This window comes from Equus quagga, chromosome 11, assembly GCF_021613505.1.
Source record: "Equus quagga isolate Etosha38 chromosome 11, UCLA_HA_Equagga_1.0, whole genome shotgun sequence".
NCBI lineage: Eukaryota > Metazoa > Chordata > Mammalia > Perissodactyla > Equidae > Equus > Equus quagga.
In genome coordinates this window covers 59,327,464-59,340,477 of record NC_060277.1, presented here as the reverse complement: position 1 = coordinate 59,340,477, position 13,014 = coordinate 59,327,464, and the positions used below count along the sequence as shown (strand labels likewise).

General features: G+C 41.6%; 1 non-coding gene across 1 annotated transcript; it reads left to right on the top strand.

Annotated features, from left to right (window-relative positions):
• The first annotated feature begins 12,533 nt into the window (after positions 1-12,533).
• Positions 12,534-12,605, top strand: TRNAW-CCA (transfer RNA tryptophan (anticodon CCA)). Its single transcript has one exon. It is a non-coding gene; the product is annotated as a tRNA-Trp (tRNA).
• Positions 12,606-13,014: the final 409 nt, after the last annotated feature.

Here is a 13,014-nt window from a genome sequence, read left to right as displayed (position 1 = left end):
TGAAGACGCAGCAAGAGGGTGGCTGCCAGCAAGCAAGGAGAGAGGCCTCAGGAGAAACCACCCCTGCAGGCACCTTGATCTTGAGCTTCTATCCTCCAGAACTGTGAGAAAATAAATTCCTGTTGTTTAAGCCACCGAGTCTGTGGTCTTTTGTTATGGCAGCCCCAGCAAACTAACACAGCCAGACATTAAAGAGATTTTCAAAAGTTTAAAACAATACCACCCTTCGCAGTAGTTTTTAGTTTTGAAATTATTTTTATTAAAATATTTTTTCAATATCATGTAGTTATTGTATTTTTAATAAATTAATAGTTTTAATTTTTCTAATTTTAATTTCAAATACAGTAAGTATCAATAGATATAACCTATATAAATAAAAGCTCTTTGGTTTCCTCAACAATTTTTTAAATTCTAAGGGTGTCCTGATGCTGAAATGTCTGAAAATCGTTGCCTTTAAAATTTCCTATGACTCTTTGGCTCATTGGAGCACTCTTGAAATTAATATTTTTACATTTCAAAGCAATGAAAACAAACCTAACAGTTTAATTCCATTTATTCCTTGCCTTTTGTTCTATTGTTGTCATACATTTTATTCCTACGTGTCTTTTTTTTTTTTTTTTTTTTTGCAGGGGGAGATTCACCCTAAGCGAACATCTGTTGCCAATCTCCCTCCTTTTTTTTCCCTCTCCCCCTGCCCTCAAAGCCCCAGTACATAGTTGTGTATAGTTGTAAGTACTTCTGGTTCTTCTGTGTGAGCTATGGCCACAGCATGGCTACTGACAGACGAGTGATGTGGTTCTGCACCTGGGAACAGAACCTGGGCCTCCGAAGGGGAGTGTGCCGAACTTTAACTGCTAGTGTATCCGGGCTGGCTCTTTTATGTATGTTTTAAATTCTAAAAGATATTATAACTATTATTGTTTTAAGCAATGTTTATTTATATTTACTCACATATTTACCTATTCTACTGTTCTTCTTTCCTTCCTTAAGTTCCTCGTTCCAACTAGGATCGTTTTCCTTCTTCCTAGTTAATTCCTTTCGGTGTTTGTCATAGTAGTCCAATGCGTTATCTCATCTTTATCTGAAATAGCTTTATTTTGCATTCATTTAGGAAGGATATCTTCACCTGTATTAGGGTTCTAGGCTGGCATTTTGGTTTTCGTTTTTTTTTCTTTCACCACCTAAAATGAAATGGCATTCCATTTTCTTCTAGCTTCCAGAGTTTCTATGTAAAAAATCAATTATGTGTTGAGTTCTTGTTTGTATTTTTCTCTACCTACTTTTAAGATTTTACCTTTACCCTTGATTTTCATAACTTTTAATGTGATGTGCCTAGGTGTGGGGCTTTTTTTTTAATTGTATTTAGAGTTTGTAGAGCTTCTTAAGACTTTTCTATATCTTTCATCAGTGTGGGAAAATTCTCAACCAGTGTTTCTTTAAATATTGCTTCTGCCCCATTTCCTCTCTCCCTTAATCTAGGACTCTTATTATATATAGGGTAGACCTTTCACCATGTTCCAGGTCTCTCTAAAGGTTTTATGTATTTCCTAGCCTTTTTTCTCTCTGCGCATCAAACTAGATACTTTCTACTGACCTGCCTTTCCATTAACTAATATCTATTCTGCTGTTTTTTAATCTGCTGTTAAACCCACGTTTTGAATTCTTCATTTTAGTCATATTTTTTATTTTTGGAATTTTTCTCTTGTGGATTTTAGGTATCTGCTGAAATTCTCTGCTCTTTTTATATATTAATATTTATTTTAAAGTGCTCGACTGTTAACCACAGTAGCTGAATCACTTCTGGATCTGTTCGTATGTCTGTTGTTTTTCTTGCAGTCTGGTCAGCTGATTGTTTAGCACCCTTCTAATGTTTCCTTTGGTGCCAGACGCTATAAAGGAAGGCACTCGGGGTCCCTGGTTTGTCTCCTCGAAAGGGGATGGAGTCTTATGTTAGAGCTAGCGCACTAGTGGCTCGCCCTGATCCCATTTATGATTAACTTTAGACTGAGTTAAAGTTGGTCTATTTCAGTTGCACCCTTGGTTCTTCTGGAATCTCAGTGGAAAACTCAGGGTGTTTACCAACCCCTCTAACTTGGTGGGGCTTGACCTTGAACTGTCATCTCTGTCTTTCCAGTGTCAGACAGCTGCTGAAATCAGCTCATCCATTTAGTCTCTCAGGAAATGCTTTTTACAGGATTTCTCTTATTTTCACCAGGCAAAGCTTTGGAGTCAGCTAAAGATTTGGCGGGAAATTTTATGTAAATTTTACAGCTATCTCCTCTAGGATGGTGACCTTTCCAGTGACACCCCTAAAGTCTGACAGTAAGAGTGTTTTTTTCTGCCTCAACTCAAACTAGAAATTGCTCACCGAGGAAAAGCCAGGTAAATGTGAAGCTCACCTCTTACACTTCATTTCTGTCAAAGATCTTATTTGATATCAGTCAGCTTCTGCCGTTGGTCACTCAGTGCTGACACAATAGAAACATGAGTGGAGTAGCCACGGTGGCAGAGATAGAAGCTATGCATTTGCCCAACGATGTAGACTGCCCCTTTCCAAGACTTAGTTACTGCAACTGCTGAATGTCCAACCTTCCAGCAACAGAGTCCCCAGTGCTGAGTCCCCAGTATAGTTACCATCCCACTAGGAGACCAGTCAGACATTTGGTGGCATGTTGGCCACATTGGACCCCTTCTATTCTGGAAGCTGCAGCAAGTCATATGACTGGAATCAACCCATACTCTAGGTGTATGTTTGCCTTTCGTGCTTGCAAGGCCTCCAACAAAACCACTCACTGTCTTGGGGTTTATCGAATGTTTGATTCACTGGCCTGGGGTCCCATATAACATCATATCAAACTAAGGAACCTGCTTTACATCAGAGGTGGGAAAGGAGTGCGCATGTTATCATGGGATCCACTAGTCATAGTATCACATACCACATCCCCCAGAAGCTGCCAGGCTGATAGATTTTTGGAGATAGAATGGCCTGTTGAAGGCACACCTGAAGCACCATCTTGGAGGCAATATTTTATGAGGATGGGGCACCATCCTCATAGTGCAGTCTATACTTTAAATCAACTATCTTTATATGGTTGTGTTCCTGGTAGAGAGAATGTATAGACTGGGAACCAAGGAGTAGAAGCAAGAGAGACTTTGCTTACCATCACTCCCAGTGACTCAACTGAGGAATCTGTGCTCCTCTATCCCACAAACCTGGGCACTGCAGGTTTAGAGGGCTTGATTCCCAAGGCAGAACAATTTATTCAGGAAACACCTCAATAGTCCTTTTGAGATGCAAATGACAGCTGCTGCCAGGAGGCCAGCCAGCAAGAAGAGGAGTCACCATCATGACAGGGATATTTGACCCCGATCATTAGAAGGAAGGGCTATTGTTACACAGTGGAAGAAGGGAGGAATATTTTTGGCACCTAGGTAATTCACCATGGTGCTAGAGTACCAAGAGGATTCTTACCCATTTTGGTAGAAAATAAATCAGCACAGCAGTCATAGCCTGAGAAGCACACAGGGAGCAGGGCCTCAGGGATGAGTGTCTGAGTCATGCCACCTGGTTAGCCATCAAGACCAGTAGACGTGCTGGCGGAGGTTGAGGAGCATCTAGAATGGATATTAGAGGAGGGCAACAGTGAATATAATTTGTAGTCCTAAGACCAGCTGCAGGGGGATGGGAGGCTGTAATCATCCCTCTTATAAGTTTCTTCCAGGAAAAGAGGCCCACCAGAATCCTAGCATTGCTTCTCCCAAAACTTAGAGGAAGAATTGAACCCAAGTGGTGAAAGGTGTGGACTGTCATGGACACTGCCTGTGCATCCAGTCCCTCCTTTCAGAACTGAAGAATTTATTCTCTGTTTGCTAGAAGTGCTGCTGGTTGGCAGTCCTCAGTTTAAGAGAGTCACCTCGCCCAAAAGCACACCCCATTCTTGGGACAGCCCACATCCAGTGACTGGTTAACAGAGGAGCAAAGATCTTGCCCATCCTCTCAAAGTTGGGGCAATTTTGAAGGGCCATCTCAGCTCTGGAGCTCTTCGTGTGTCAGTCAACGCTTTTACTGAGACTCTATAGCTGCCCAACTTCTCTCTACCCAAGCCTGCTTCCTTCTCTTCTCTTCCATAGCTTTTGATCCCAAAAACCTCCCTGCAAATTTCCGTCTCAGAGTCAGCTTGTTGGGGAACCCACTATTATAAACACAATTTTGATAACCCTACAGGAAAATCTTTGCAAACATCCTTAATTGTTTCCATGGGGTCATAAAAATTTTGACCGGAATTTTGGAGGCAAAGCACACATATTGATAAGACCTTTTAATACGCATGCCAAATGCCTTCCAAAAATTTTGGACTCTCACCAGTGGTATATGAGAGTGCCTCCTACCCCACATCTTTGCCAACATTGGGCAGTTACATCCTTTGTAATAATTGCTGTTTTGACACTGCCTCCTCTAAGTTTGAGAATTTTTGTGTCTCATAGAAATAGGAAAAGGAACTTTATTCTTTCCATGTAAAAATCTCTGGAAGAAGGAAATGAGCTTTTGAGAATAGCAAAATAATTGAGGTGAGCAGAATCCAAATCTTTGAGAGAAAACTTTCAACCCCTACCATCTCATTTGCACCAGGAATTTCTCCTAACCCCTTTATATGAGCAGAAGATCATGCTGTCACTTAGGGTGATATTACTATGTAGAAAATCCTGATGTTCTGCATCCCTCGGTAGTAGGTATTCCAGGAAAACCCAGGTATATCTAGAAATGTGAGAAGAAGACTAGTGTGACAGTATCATTACTCTTTTCCTTAGGTGAGAAATTCCTTGGCAGATTCTGGACTCATGTTTTCTGAGGGAAAAACTGTTGTCTCCCTCAAGTGGCTTTTCTATGTGGCCCATGCTCATGGCTTTCCAAGGAGGAAGGGAAGGAAGTTAGAGTGTAATCAGGTGAAAGCTGAATCCACACCACAGACTTGAGGTCCTTTATCCCTTTCTCACTCTCTGGGAGCTCTCTGTCCAGTGGGGATAAGTGATCAGTGAAGCTGGGGTTGATGCAGAGCAAAAGGAATAAGAAAATGATGTCTGTGGCCAGCTCTGACCAATTCTATAAGAGCTTGCTCCTGGAAAATCCCCCAGGACATTCCTGGAATTCCCATTGTTCCCAAGCTCCTTCTCTAAAGTGAATGGCGACATTGAGATCACCACTCTTATGTCCAAAGAGCCTTTGGGAGAAGAAGAACACCTTCATGAGTAAAAGGGAATTGATCTAACGATTTCCAAAACAGGAATTTTTTGTATGAGAAATGCTTGAGGAAAGAGCTTTCTCTAAACCTCTCAGATTTCCTTTTTGGGCCACCACCTATTACACCTCTGGATATGATTAACTTGTCCAAAAAGGTCAGCATGGATGGCATGTTTCTGTTGAAGTCACAAGGCTGGAAACAGCAAAAGTTGTTCCCAAGAGAACCCCAGTAGCCTCCCGGTACTAATACAGCGTGAAAATGTGAACAATAATTGGGACCCCACTCCCCGGTCTAGAAAGCAAAACTAGCAGGCAAGCTGTGTTGGCTTAGAGTCAATGAAAAATCTATGCAGTACTGTGAAGCAGCCTTGCAGGTCATCGTAAGCCTGCGTCAGAATGACTGAAGCATGGCATGACTGAAGACGCCAGCTGGAAAAGATCCGCAACGAGAGAGAAAGGGTTCCTGGCTCTCATATCCCCTAGCTGCATTTGTTTTTGTTTTTGTTTTTGTTTTTGTTTTGAGAGAATGATTAGTGTCCCTGGTACTTGCTTCCCTCCACAAACAGATAGCATCCACATTCCAGGATTTATTTGATGTATAACCAAGAAGTTCCTGTTAATTTTATCTTTAATGTATAATCTAAAGAAGAACCAGATGTACCCTGTCATGGATAAACAGATACCCTTTGACATTTGATGTGTAAGCCCCTTTCTGCATGGACACTGCTGTGTAAAAAAATATATATAAGCTGCTCTCAGACCTATAGACCTCAGAGCAGTTCCTTCAGAGCACTCTGCTGAACTGCTTCTCAGGCTCGAGTGCCTCCTTCTTGATTATCAAATAAACTCCTTCATTTATCAAAATTCTTTATTTCAGTTGACAAATAGATGACAAGGCACTTAGTGATAGGAACACGGGAAGCAGAGACCACTTGACTGGAAGAATATCAGGAGATGCCACTGGCCACATGCTCTTCCCCACATCATAACTGGATAATGTCCCAGATGCAACTGACTCAGAATCACGAAGATTTTAGGACTCCAAATATAATTTTCCACGTCCTCTCACCAATTCTACTCTCTCCCAACCAATGCCGTAATAAACCACATTCACATAATATTGGACTTTCTCCTCTTTCCCATCTATATATGACCTTATTAGCAGGAGTATGATGTTGAGTCCAGAAGATAAGCAGACTTATTTTATAGAGGCATCAGGACTCCACGAGCTGGTACAAAAAAGGACAAACGGACCCCCCCATTGTGCACATGTGTGACCACATGAGGCTCTCCATTTACACCCTCAGAATGAATCTCTGGGTGGATGGGAGGGTGAGGATGTGTTACCACCACAGCTGCAGACGGGACTTCTGTTTTCCCCTGCCTGGGCCTAGTCCTGGATTTTTCCTCCACCAAAACCCTTCCGGCCCAGGCTCTACTCCACTCTCCTATCCTTACCTGGGCTGTATATAAAACCCGTGGTATTTCACTACTCTTTTAAATATTTTATTTATTGAATAAATAAAGGTGATTCCTGTTTGTAAACAACCAGATGAGACTATTATATTATAATTACTTTAATAGTCAAAATGAGAAAAAAAAACAACTTTAATGATTAAAACCAAGTCCTTAGTTGAGTAAAATATTGAAATCCGTTAAATGGCCATCAAGACATTATAAATTATTATGGAAGAATATTTTATAATTTTTGAACAGTTTTAAGTGAAAAAAATTGATAAAAGTATGTAATACATTATTTCATTAAAAGCATATGTGGACACCCAGACTGTTTCCACTTTTGGGGTCATGATTAATTAAGCTTCCATGATTATTTGTGTATAAGTGTTTTTGTGGACATTTAATGTCATTTATCTCAGGTAAATACTCAGGAATGGATTACTGATGGTTGGGTGGATATACGCTTAGTTCATAAGAAACTTCATTTTATGTTCTACCAGCGTCTGAGAGTTCTGGTTGTACCACATCCTCACTATTCGGTGTTGTCGGTCTTTGTTCTAGTGAGCTTGTAGTGATAGCTCATTGTGGTTTTAATTTTCACTTTCTTTTTTTTTTAAAGATTGGCACCTGCGCTAACATCTGCTGCCAATCTTCTTTTTTTCTTTTTTTCTTTTCTTCCTCTTCTCCCCAAAGCCCCAGTCTTTCAGCTTGGATGTATGTTAGAGATTTTTCACAATAAGATATTGGAAAAAATATAACTAGGGATTTCTGGTGCGGGCAACAATGGAGTAGCTGGCATCAACAATAACACCTGGACAAAATATTACTTAAAAACTGGAGGCAAGGGACAACAATTAATTCAGAGTTGTGATCCTTTGTTTTTCAGCTTTGTTGAGGTATAATTGACAAATAAAACTATAAGATATTTAAAGGGTACAACATTATGAAATGGTATACATACACATGGGGGAAACAATTTCCCCTATGGAGTTAATCAACTCATCCGTCACCTCACATATTTATTTAATTTTTTTTTTGCTGAGAATATTTAAGTTCTACTCTCTTAGCAAATTTCAATTACACAATACAGTGTTATCAACTATAGTCACTGTATTATACATTAGATCCCCAGACCTTATTCATCTTAAAACTGAAAATTTGTACCCTTTTACCAGCCTCTCCCTACTCCCACACCCCCCAGTGTGGCAACCACTTTGATTTGTGATCTTTGGTAAAAGGAAAGCATATTAGTTGAGGCCCACATTTTCCTAGGCTTTCACCTGGTAACACTTTTTAAACCAGTGCAGGGAGTTGGAGCCCAAAAGGGAACAGCATCTCACTGGAGAGAGAAAGCAAAGATCAAAGCTCAAAGTTCAGCGGTTGTAATTTGGATTTAAGAGGCATGGTGACAGAGTAGGGGGAGCTACCGAGAGGGCACTTCAGAAATGCGTGTGAAAAATTGCCCGTGGGCCATGGCCAACTGCTGGGCTGCATCTGTAAGAGATTAGACTCCAAGAGGCCTGGCAGAGAGCAGTTTTGGGGAGCCTGAAAAGTGGGTGAAGATTTTGGAGGGTACACTGTGATGAAACATGATGCAATTTGGGCCCAGCCAGAAGAATAGACTTTGATGAACACCCTGGGCATTGAGATCCCAAAAAGCCCACGCCATAGGAGTAAGTCCATGCTATAAGAATAAGGGCTATGCCCAAGGGATAAAGACAAAACTAAAATAGACACCCCTTAATAAAACCTAAAACCAGTCTTTGACCAGATTTAGATGATCCACTAATAACTGAATTGTCTGCCAGAATAAAACAACAGTCTTTAGAGGAAAATAACATTCAGAACCTCTACAATTTATGTTTATCATCCACATTGCCCAGAAAAACATAAAAATTTAATCAACATGCACAAAATGGAAAAATAGTTGAATAATAGTAAAGAGAGAGAACACTCAATAGAAACAAATCCAGAAATGACCCAGAAGTTGGAGTTAGCAGTCAAAATTGCTATGATTCATATGTTTAAAAGAATAGAAGAAAAGAGGGTGACAATTGATGAAAAGCTGGGATAGAGTATTTCAAAACAAAATTAAAATGTACAAAAAATCAAGTGGAAATTCTAGAACTGCAAATATTGAGAAATTTCCAAATTTGTTGAAAGATGTCGACCCACAAATTCAGCAAGCTTAGCCATCCCCAAAAAGCTACAAAGATCAATATGTTTAGCAAATCATGGTCTGCTGAAAATAAAAAGTAGAAAGACATTATATTATCAACTAAAAGCTAAGCAAGATAGAAGATAAAGAAGTAAAATCTTTAAAATATAAAAGAATAGAAGGCTTCCAAACTAGCATTCTATAGGCAGAGAAAATATTCTTTAAAGGCAGATGGGTGACATCAGCAAAATGGCCGAGTAGGAACGTGCAAGCTCTCATCCCCACGCAGAAACATCAGAAAACAAGCAGAAAGGGTCAGAACCAGATTTGTCAGAAACTCTGGAAAACAGTCAAAGGTTTGCAGCAACCAGGTAGATGCTGAATCCAGAAAGGGGTGACTTCAAAGCAGTAGGAAAACTTTGTGGCGTTTTTATTTGCCTTTGTCCCATCCCTTTCCTGGACCACCTGAGGCCCAGGAGCAAAATCTGGGGAGAGTTTCTTTGGGAAATGAGGGCATTTGAAAGTGCTGTATATACAGGGGAATTCAGAAAGCCTCATGCATGCTGACAGCAAGAAACATACTCAGAAGAGATTTCGCCTTGGGCTATCCCCAGGCTTAGCACAAGCCTGGCTAACTGTTGAAGGGGGCCCAGCACAGAGCAAATCTGAAAAGAACAGGAGAGTTGCATTGCTGCTGTTGTTGTTTCTTTAAATAAACCTGGAATTCAAGGAAATCTCTGTCACAACACTAGCTAAAAACAAGCTAAGGAACAGAGACACTTCAGGCACCACACACAACAAGAAATAGAGTCTTTGCAAAAATAATTTGGGAAAGTCATTGAGAAATGGACTACTACAGCCTTCAACAATCAAAAAAGAGCAAACTCTGTGAAGGTGGAGTATCTGGTTTCCACTTGATTTGAAAAAGTCTCCACTTGATTTTTTGGTAGATTTTAATTTTACCAAATGGATAAACAGAATGCAGTATGTCCATACAATGGTATATTATTCAGCAATGAAAGGGAATGAAGCATTGATATATGCTGCAACATGGATGAACCTTGAAAACATTATGCCAAAACTACAAGAAAGTAGTGAGTAAGTTATGCTTACATCCACATCATGAAATACTATGTATTTGTAAAAAAAAGAAGTTGAGGAAAATCTCAATGAGCTGACACGGAGTGATTTCCAGGATAAACTGGTGAAGAGAAAGAAGAAAAGCAAAATGCAAAAGAGTAATTATAGTATGCTATCCTTTATGGAAGAAAGAAGGAGATGTAAGAAAATAACTATGTATTTGCTCATTTGTGCAAAAGAGTGCAGGAAGGATCAACCAGAAAATGAAATATTAGTTACCTACAGGGGTGGTTGGTGAAGGGTGGGAGGAAGGACGAGATGGGTCTAGGTAACAGAGATGACGAGGGAGTGGCATGGTTTCTAGCGTACCCTTTTATATAGCTCTGAATTATGGTACTATTTTACATACGCAAAAATTTAAAGAAAATAATGAAAACCAATCAGGCTGTGTGTGCAGGTGTGAACCTGAAATGGAATACAAAAGTAACAGCCTAACTGTATTACGAATGAATAACGTAACCAAGAGTGAAGAGCTCAGACAAGAGAAGAACTAATGTAAATAACTTTGCAAAACAATATTTTGACTGTAAAGCTAAAGACAAAAGCTAAAAACAAAAAGAACTGGTCACATAATGTCATCCTCTTCGTAAGTCTTTTCTTACAGATATATGGGTTAGTAATTCTGACACACACGTATCCATATATGTGCACACGTGTATATATACACATTCATATATACACATACATATCCGTATATTTATAATAAATAGACACATTACAGATAATGAGACCTGGGTTTCTCAGTGTCAGAGAGAGAAGCAACAAATGAGGAAAAGAGGAATAACACCACATTGGAACGAGCACACTTAACATCCAGATCTTGATTTCTAAACACCATTCTCCGATAACAGCAACTAGGGCTCCTTAAAGAAATGGTTGACTCCAGGGCTGGTGCAGGGAAAATACAAGATAAGCCTGGACCATCTTGTACCAGAAAGTAAGGAAATGCTAACAAGAGGATAGGGGCATGTCAAAAGGATACATAAACCAGTCTGAAGGAGCTTATAATGGCCAAACCCAGAACAATTTCAGAAACAATATAAAAAATTATATTCTATGGATTAAACCTATAGAATTAAAAATTATCCATGAGTTTGTATTGATGCAAATAATTGAATATACAATATATAAGTAAATAGGAGAGAACAACCAGCTCTTCCTTACAGAATTAGATGAGAAATGTATAAGGAACGAGGGAAATAGAAAATCACCATGAGGCAAACACCGCAGTAATAACTGTTGCAGGCAAGACGGATGCTAAAATTAGTGGGTGCAAGTTTGAGGAGAAACAGGACGTTTGCAAAGTCACAAGCATTTACCCCAAAATATTAATTACAAAGGGGAAATAGTAGCTTTACAGTGGAGGAACTCGGCAGACTCCATATTTACTAAACCATCCAAGTTAATACCACCGGTAATAAAACCGGCTGACAACACGAACCTCCTGATCCGCTGTGCTGAGCCAGGCACAGCATCATTTCGCTAGGGCGACGGGAGGATGTGAGGGAAAGAGGGATGGAGGAGGAACCACCAGATTAAAACTGACTACACATCAGACAAAATGAAACTACAGTGTTTACGGATGCACATTTGGGTAACAAAACTATAAAGAAAAGCGAAGAAGCTCTTTCCATAAGGTCGGGAGTGGCTGCTGCTGGGGGAGGACGCCGGGTGCGGACAGCCGGAGGCTTTGGGGGAGACTGAGAGGTTCAGCGCTGCCCAGCTGGGCTGGTGGCGGCAACGGTGTTCGCCTTGTGCTACTTCATTAAGCTGTATCTATGTTCTGTGCAGTTTCCTGTAACTGTGCTATACGGTAAAAAAAGGTTTAACAAACATAGTTGGACACCTGTGTATACCTGGGAGGAAGGAAATCTGGAAAGAAATACATCAAAATGCTTACAGTGGGTGATGGGGTTATTGATTTTAATTTTTATTACACTTTTCTATAATGTCCAAGTTTTCAAAAATGAGTTTTAGTTTTATAACGGGGGGGGGGGGGGGGGGCTCGGGGACATTCTCTTCCTATGCTGTTCCAAAGTCACTACCTAAGCGTGACCGCAGTCTTGTCCCCCGCCCCGCCCCCCTTCAATCATGTCCGTGGGGACAAGAACTCCATCCTCCCAACCCTGGCTTCCCCGCGCGGAGCCGGGGTGAGGTGTTCCAGCCGCCTGCTCCGCAGCCGTCTGGCCTCACGGCCGGGATGAGCCCCGCCCGGTCCCCGCCCGCGAAGTCGGTTGGAGCCCGCAGCTCGGCGGCTCCGGGACGGCGGAGACCCGGCCCGCCCCGCCCCCCGGGCCGCCGCGCCCGCTGCAGCTCGCCTCCCTCCGGCCGGGCCGAGCGCCGCTCCCGCTGCGGGCGGGGGCCCCTGGGCGCCGGGCTGCGCGGCGCGGGTCCCCTCGGGCTCGCTCAACCGAGCCCCCCGCCCATTCACTTTCTTTCTCTTTAACCAGAAGTTCACACGAAAAACAAAGGCAGGGAAGCGACTGGAACGTGCAGGACGAAAGAGCCTTAAAAGATGAAAAGTGGTCCTGCATCGGCGACCTCGTGGCGCAATGGTAGCGCGTCTGACTCCAGATCAGAAGGTTGCGTGTTCAAGTCACGTCGGGGTCAAGGCTCTCCGTTTTCCCACCTACCGAACTAGGTCTGGGCCACTTGTAATTACCACCTGCAAGAACACCTGGCCATCCTCCTGCTCCTTCCTTGCTCCTTTGCAGCAGAGGTCGGAGGAGCTTGAGGACAAATGGGCAGTGTCATTTTCGGATCTGAAGAAGATGATCTAGGAAACGCCACGAGGCGCTGCTTTCCAGCCTGGGCAATTCCGCGGGAACTGCTGCCCTGTCTCCTTCCCCGTGCACTTCAGCCCCTTCCTCCTGTCGCAAAACGTCTCACGAGAAAAGCTATTTAAAAAATAATAATAAAAGACTAACAACATCATTGGAAACAAGTATAGAACAAAACACTTATTGGAAGATGAAATGTTATTTTTAAACGTGAAAAGAAATCTTTCGTAATAAGAGAA